At 39.3% G+C, this 7,425-nt stretch overlaps 1 protein-coding gene across 2 annotated transcripts in view; it reads left to right on the top strand.

Moving 5' to 3' along the window:
* The window catches only part of CCBL2 (cysteine conjugate-beta lyase 2), a 60,578-nt gene that overhangs the window by 6,012 nt on the left and 47,141 nt on the right, over positions 1-7,425 (top strand). The window lies entirely within an intron of this gene.

Here is a 7,425-nt window from a genome sequence, read left to right as displayed (position 1 = left end):
TGGATCATATAGTAGTTTTATTTTTAATTTTTTAAGGAACCTCCATACTGTTTTCCTTACTGGCTATAGCTATTTACATTTCTACCAAAGGGTACAAAGCTTCCTTTTTCTACACATTTATTATTTATAGACTTTTTTGATAATAGCCCTTCTGATCACTATTAGTTGATAGCTCATTGTGCTTTTGTTTTACATTTTTCTGTTAGCTAGTGATGTTGAGCATCTTTTTATGTGCCTAGTAGCCATCTCTCTATATATCTTCTTTGGAAAAATATCTATTCAGGTCTTCTGCCCATTTTTTGATTGGGTTTTTGTTTTTTTGATATTGAGTTGTGTGAGCTGGTTGTATATTTTGGGTGTTAACTCCTTGTTGGTTTCATCATTTGCAAGTATTTTTTCCCATTCTGTAGGTTGTCTTTTCATTTCATTAATGGTTTCCGTTGCTGTGCAAAAACTTAATTTTGATTAGGTCCCATTTGTTAATTTTTTCCTTTATTTCTTTTGCCTTGGGAGACTAAGGAAATATTGCTCTGACTTATGTCAAAGACTGTTTTACGTATGTTCTCTTCTGAGTATTTTATTGTATCGTGTCTTACATTTAGGTCTTTAAGCCATTTTGAGTTTGTTTTGTATATGGTTTGAGAGAATGTTCTAATCTAATTATTTTACATGTGGCTGTCCAGTTTTCCCAGCACCACTTATTGAAGAGATTGTCTTTTCTCCATGTATGATCTTATCTCCTTTATGTAGATTAGCTGACCAAAGCTGAGTGGGTTATTTCTGGACTCTCTAGTTTCTTCCTTTAACCTGTGTATCTGTTTTTGTATCAATACCACACTGTTTTGCTTACTGTCACTTTCTAGTATAGTCTGAAGTTAGCAGGGTTATACCTTCAGCTTTTTTCTTTTTTCTCTGGATTGTGTTGTCAATTCTGGATCTTTTGTGGTCTCATGTAAATTTAAGATTATTTGTTATAGTTCTATGAAAAATGTCATGTATATTTTTGATAGAAATTCTATGGATTGCTTTGGGTACTATGGCCACTTTAAGAATATTAAGTATTCCATTCCGAGAGCTCAAGATATCTTTTCATTTAATTAAATCATCTTCAATTCCAAGTCTCCACCTCCTTGGTAAGTTTCTTATTAGGTCTTTATGTTTTTGATGTGGTTTTTAATGGGAGTTTTTTTACTTTTGCTTTCTGATATTTCATTGTTAGTGACTAAAAGAGCAACAGATTTCTGTGTATTAATCTCGTATGCTGCAACTTTGCTGAATTCATTTTTTAGTTCTAATAGGTTTTGTGTGGAGACTTTAGAGTTCTCTGTTACAGAGTATCATGTCATCTACAACTATTGACAAATTGACCTCTTCCCTTCCAATTTTTTATTTTATTTTTCTTGTCTGACTGCTGTGTCAATGACTTTCAATACTGTGTTAAATAAAAGCAATGAGATTGGGCATCCTTGTCTTGTTCCTGAATTTAGCAGGAATGCTTTCGGCTTTTCAGTGTTGAATATTACATTGGTTTGTCACAAATGACCTGTATTATGTTGAGATATGTACCCTTTATACCCACTTTAAGAAGAGTGTTTATCATGAATTCATGTTGTGTTTTGTCAAATGCTTTTTCTGCAGCTATTGAGAATACATGTGGTTTCTGTGTTTCCTGTTGTGGAAATGATGTATCACATTGATTTGTATGTGTTGAATTATCTATGTAACACTGGAATAAATCCAACTTGATCATGGTGTGTGATCCTTTGTATGTATTATTGGATTTTGTTTGCTAGTATTGTGTTGAGGATTTTTGCCTCTGTATTCATCAAGGATCAGATCAGATCAGATCAAATCAGTTACTCAGTCGTGTCCGACTCTTTTCGACCCCATGAATTGCAGCACACCAGGCCTCCCTGCCCATCAATACTGGCCTGTAATAATTTTCTTGTTTTGTTAATGACTGTCTGGTTTTGGTATCAGAGTAATGGTGGCAATGTAGAGTGAACTTGGGAGTTTTCCCTCTTCCTTTCATTTTTTTTTTTTTTTTTTTTGGAATGCTCTGAAAAGAATAAGTTCTTCTTTATTTGATTGGTAGAACTTCCCACTGAAGCCGTCAGTTCCTAGACTTGTTTGAGGGGAGGTTTTTTCCTTTTTAATGTAATTTATTTGTGGCTGTGCTGGGTATTCATTGCTACATGCAGTTTTGCTCTCGTTGCAGTGAGCAGGGGCTACTTTCTAGTTGTGGTTCAACGGCTTCTCGTTGTGGTGGCTTCTCTTGTTTCAGAGCATAGACTCTAGAGCGCCCAGACTTCAGCAGTTGCAGTCCCTGAGCTCTGGAGCACAGGCTCAGTAGTTGTGGCACATGGACTTAGTTGTTCTGCAGCATGTGGGATCTTCCCAGAACGGAGATCGAATCCTTGTATCCTGCATTGACAGGTGGATTCTCTACCACTGAGCCACCAGGGAATGAAGGGAGTTTTGTTTATCACAGATTCTATTTCACTTCTAGTGATTGGTCTGGTTAAATTCTTTTTGACTCAGTCTTGGCAAGCCATGTGGGTCCAGAAATTTGTCCATTTTTTTCTAAGTTGTCCAATTTGTTGGCGTATAACCATTCATAGTATTCTCTTTTGATTTTTTTTTTAATCTCTGTGGTATTGAGATTTCCTGTCTTTGATTTTGTATTTTATTTGGGTCCTCTGGCTATTGATAGACGTGAGTTTGAACAAGCTCCGGTAATTGGTGATGGACAGGGAAGCCTGGCGTGCTATAGTCCATGGGGTTGCAAAGAGTCGGACACAACTGAGCAACTGAACTGAACTACCTGTTGATAATCTTATAGGTGTTCCCTTGTACATGATTCTTTCTTTTTCCCTTGCTGCCTTTTGATTCTCTCTTTTGCTTTTGCCATTTAATTATCTGTCTTACTGTGTGTCTGTATAGGTTCATCTTTTTGGGGATTTTCTGTGCTTCCTGTACCTGGATATCTGTTTCCTTCTTTAGGGTTGGAAATTTTTCTGCCATACTTCCTTAAAATACATTTTGATCCCCTTCTGTTTTTCTTCACCTTCTAGAACTCCTGTTATACAAAGGTTGGCACACTTTATATTTTATTAATCTTGTATGTTGCTTTCTTTTTTTTCTTTTTTCTTTTTCTGTTTGTTGTTTGGGTGATTTATTCTATCTTCCAGATCATTTCTTCTTGTAATTTAAGACAGCTATTCATTGCTTCTAGAGTGCTTTTTATCTCAGAAATTCATTTATCTATTTTTGATTGGGTCTTCTTTATAGGTTCTATTGTTCTTTGTTGAAATATCTGTGTTTCGACCAATTCTCTTTCTTAATTCAGTTAGCATTCTTATACTAACTCTTTGAATTCGGTGTCTGGTAGACCGACTATCAGGCTTCCCAGGTGGCCCAGTGATAAAGACTCTGCCAATGCCAGAGATAGAAGAGACACAGGTTTGATTCCCATGTGGCGAAGATCTCCAGGAGTAGGAACTGGCAACTGACTCACACTGGTGAGCTACAGTCCATGGGATTGCAGAGAGTCGGACGTGACTAAGTGACTGAGAACACACACACAATTGTCTTTTTCATTATTTATTCTGTTAAGGAATTCTCTTCCTCTTTTAATTGGGAGAATTTCCTCTACCTTTTCATTTTACTTAACTTTCTCTGTCTCTGTGAACTGAAACGGTTATCTGTTGTGGTCCTGTAGGGGTATTTTCATGTTGGAGCAACCCTGTGTAGACTGTCTTTTGGTGCAGGGGCTGGTTTTGATATGGATATCAGGTCTCTCCTCCTGGTGTGCTGGCCTCTATCTCTTTGTTAGGGATTGTGGTTGAAGTTGGATCTAAAGCCTGTGCAATGTGTGACACAGGACTTCCTGTTGCTCTGCAGCTTTGCCACCCTCTCAGGGGCAGGGTCTGCTCCCTAGTTGTTAGAGTAGAAGCCCTGAGGTTTGGGCTCAGTCAGACTCCATTCCCCTGAGTATGTGCCCTGCCCTACAGGAGGGGATTGCTGGAGAAGGTGAGGCCTTCTGTGTACTCAGAGAAGTCTGGCGGGCCTCCTGAATAGGTATCTGCGGCTCCAGTGTCCATTCCCCCTTGTGATCATCACTGATCTAGTGCAAGGCTCTGGCATGGAGTGGGCAAGCCAGGCACTCACTTGACTGGAACTGGGGTCAGGGCATTGTGGCTGTAGGAAATGAAGTGACAATGCTGCCACCAGAGACCTGGGCTGCCTCTGTGGCAGTCTTCTCTTGGGACGTGTCTGCCCCACATCCAGTGCTGAGTTCTGGTATGGTGGGTAGTGCTGGTATACTCACGTGGCTAGGAAGGGGACCCCATCATGCTGGTCACATAGATTCCCAGGTGCTGCAGAAGTAAGTGCTAACAAGGGCCACCATTCTAGTTCAACCATGCCCCAGGCCCCTACACCATCTGTATTCCTAAGTAAAGTCTTCTCCCAGGACCTATCTGTCCCAGATCCAGTGCTAGGCTCTCATGTGGAGTGGGTGGGGCTGAGGTCTTCTTCCTGCTTGGGTTAGGAAATGTTGGGAGCCAGCAGCCACCAGTGTGGAGGTCTCTCTGCCCTGCTTATTGGCAAGTCACCACCATATACTCTTCATGGGTAGAGTCTAGGCTTCTCCAGCCCTTCTGTCTGTTTCAACAATTCTCCCTGTAGCCAGGGGGCTTGTCTCCTCCATGTAAGATCCTGAGACTGGGACACCCAGTCTGTGACTCAACATGCTTGCTCCGCTGGGTAAAAGTTCTCTCAGATCGTTCAGATCCCTCACTGTCGAAGAGCTCCCAACCCTAAGCTTTTTTTCCATCCTACCCCATTAGATGGAAATCTTTCTTACAGCTTTGGTTGTATAGGTATTCTTTTGTCAGTTTCCAGTTAGTCTTCCATGAGAATTGTCCCACATGTGGATGTATTTTTGATGTGTTTGTTAGGGGAGTTGAGCTTCATGTCATCTTGATCCAGTCCCCTTATTATTTCACTTTTTATTTACAAAATTCTTCATGTTATGATTTGCTATAATCCTTTTTACATGTGGAGGGTTAAATAGGTTTAGTATCTTGCCCAAGGTCAAAATACCGCTTTTATCTCTTTCTAGCTCTGGCATGCATTCTAAACGTCTGGCTCCGTCTGCTCAAGAAAGAATGTAATCTAGTGACTGTAAGTGCAGGCCTCATGACTTCCAATTGTAGGAAATTCAGTGGATTGAGGACGAGATTATATGATGAATTGGAAAAGCAAACAAATCCAAGATGTGGGTCATAACCACAGGTTTGATTCCTGACTTGGTTTCTTCAACAAGTCAGTAGCATGGGGAAAAAGTAGGGGTGGGTCGTATTTCAGAGGGACTGCTCTGAGATGAAAAGAACATTAAAAAGCACAACCACCAGAATGATGTATGGACCTTGTTTAGGGACTTGATCCAATCAACAGAAATGTAAAGAGATATTTTTAAAGACATTTAGAGACTGAGCCACTTCACTTTCACTTTTAACTTTCATGCATTGGAGAAGGAAATGGCAACCTACTCCAGTGTTCTTGCCTGGAGAATCCCAGGGACGGGGGAGCCTGGTGGGCTGCCGTCTATGGGATCGCACAGAGTCGGACGTGACTGAAGCGACTTAGCAGCAGCAGCAGCAGAGAAATATGATGGTGGATTGGGTATTAGATGATATTAAGGAATTACTATTAGTGTGATGATGACATTGAAGTTATACAAGAGAATATCAGTATTTTGTATAGATATGTGCCAAAGGGAAGGAAAAGGAGGAGAGATGAAGCAAATGAGGCAAATCTTGATATCATTATTGAATCTGGGTAACCTGTATAAGTGTTTTATATCATGTTGAGTCTTTTAAGTCTATGTCTTTACTTTTCATTTCCACTTTCAGTTTTTCTGTTACAGAAACATTTTGTTATTTCCCTATGCCATTTAGTAGCAAAATAATGTAATTTGTCTGCTTCTTTAAATTGAGAGCCATATCTTAGAAAACATTTAATATCTGTGAGATAATTCTGTTAGTGTCTGCTTACTTGGGCAGCATTTTGTCCAAAGGGAGAAAGAGGAAATGATTTAACAATATCCTGGCAGCTCTTTTTTTTTAATTTTTTTAAAAATTTAATAAACTGTATGTTTTAGAGCATTATAGTGAAGTAGGTGAAAGTTGCTCAGTCATGTCTGACTCTTTGCAACCCCATGGACTATATAGTCCATGCAATTCTCCAGGCCAGCATACTAGAGTGGGTAGCCGTTTCCTTTTCCAGGGGATCTTCCCAACCCAGGGATCGAACCCAGGTCTCCCACATTGCAGGTGGATTCTTTACCAGCTGAGCCACCAGGGAAGCCTTTATAGCTTCAGATCAAAATTGAGCAGTACAGAGTTCCCATGTATCCCCTGGCCTGATACATGCATAGCCTCCCCTACTGTCAACATCCCTCACCTGAGTGGTGTATTAGCTACAAACATTGAAACTACCTTAATACATTATGTGCACCCAAAGTCCATAATTTACATTAGGGTTCACTCTTGGTGTTGTGCGTTCTGTGTGTTTTGACAAATGTATAATTACACGAATCCATTTTTACAGTATGACACAGAACAGTTTCACTGCCCTAAAAATCCTCTCTCTTCTACCTGTTCATCCCTCCTTCCCTCTTAAGTTCTCTAAACCACTAATCCTTTTGCTGTCTGATTTTGCCTTTTCCGGAATGTATACATTTATGATCATAACACATGTGGCTTTTTCAAATTGGCTTCTTTCACTTAGTAATATGCATTTTCCTCAGTGTCTTTTCTTTGCATGATGGCTCATTTCTTTTTTGCATGGAAGCGTATTCCCTTATTTGGATGTACCACAACTGATCCATTCATCTATCCTGGTTGCTTCCAAGTTTTAGAAATTATGAATAAAGATGCTATAAACATCAGTGTTTAGGATTTTATATGGACTTAATTTTTCAACTCCTTTAGGTAAATACCAAGGAGAGTGATTGCTAGATTGTATGGTAAGAGTATTTTTAGTTTTCTAAGAAACTACCCTGTCAGCTTTCTAAAATCAGCTTTATAATGGCACAGTAAACCATAGTGTATACAACTCAATAATTATTTTTAAATGTATATACCATAAAGCCACTGCCACAATCAGCATATAGAATATTTCCATCACCCCTGAAAGATGCTTCGTGTTCCTTCACAGTTCGTTTGTCACTCTGCTAATATGCTCTTTGTCACCATAGATTATTTTGCTTTTTAAAAATTGTTATTTTATCTAAGTGGATCATGTGCTATATACTCATTTGTGTATGGGTTGTTTCACAGGCATAATGATTTTAAAGTGACCTGTGTTGTTGTTTTTTGAGCTCATTCCTTTTTATTGGTGAAAAGAATCCTATTGTAT

This window comes from Bison bison, unplaced genomic scaffold (assembly GCF_000754665.1).
Source record: "Bison bison bison isolate TAMUID 2011002044 unplaced genomic scaffold, Bison_UMD1.0 scf7180017864466, whole genome shotgun sequence".
NCBI classification, from domain to species: domain Eukaryota; kingdom Metazoa; phylum Chordata; class Mammalia; order Artiodactyla; family Bovidae; genus Bison; species Bison bison.
The sequence above is the reverse complement of the archived record's forward strand: the minus strand, read 5'-3'. Positions and strand labels throughout refer to the sequence as shown.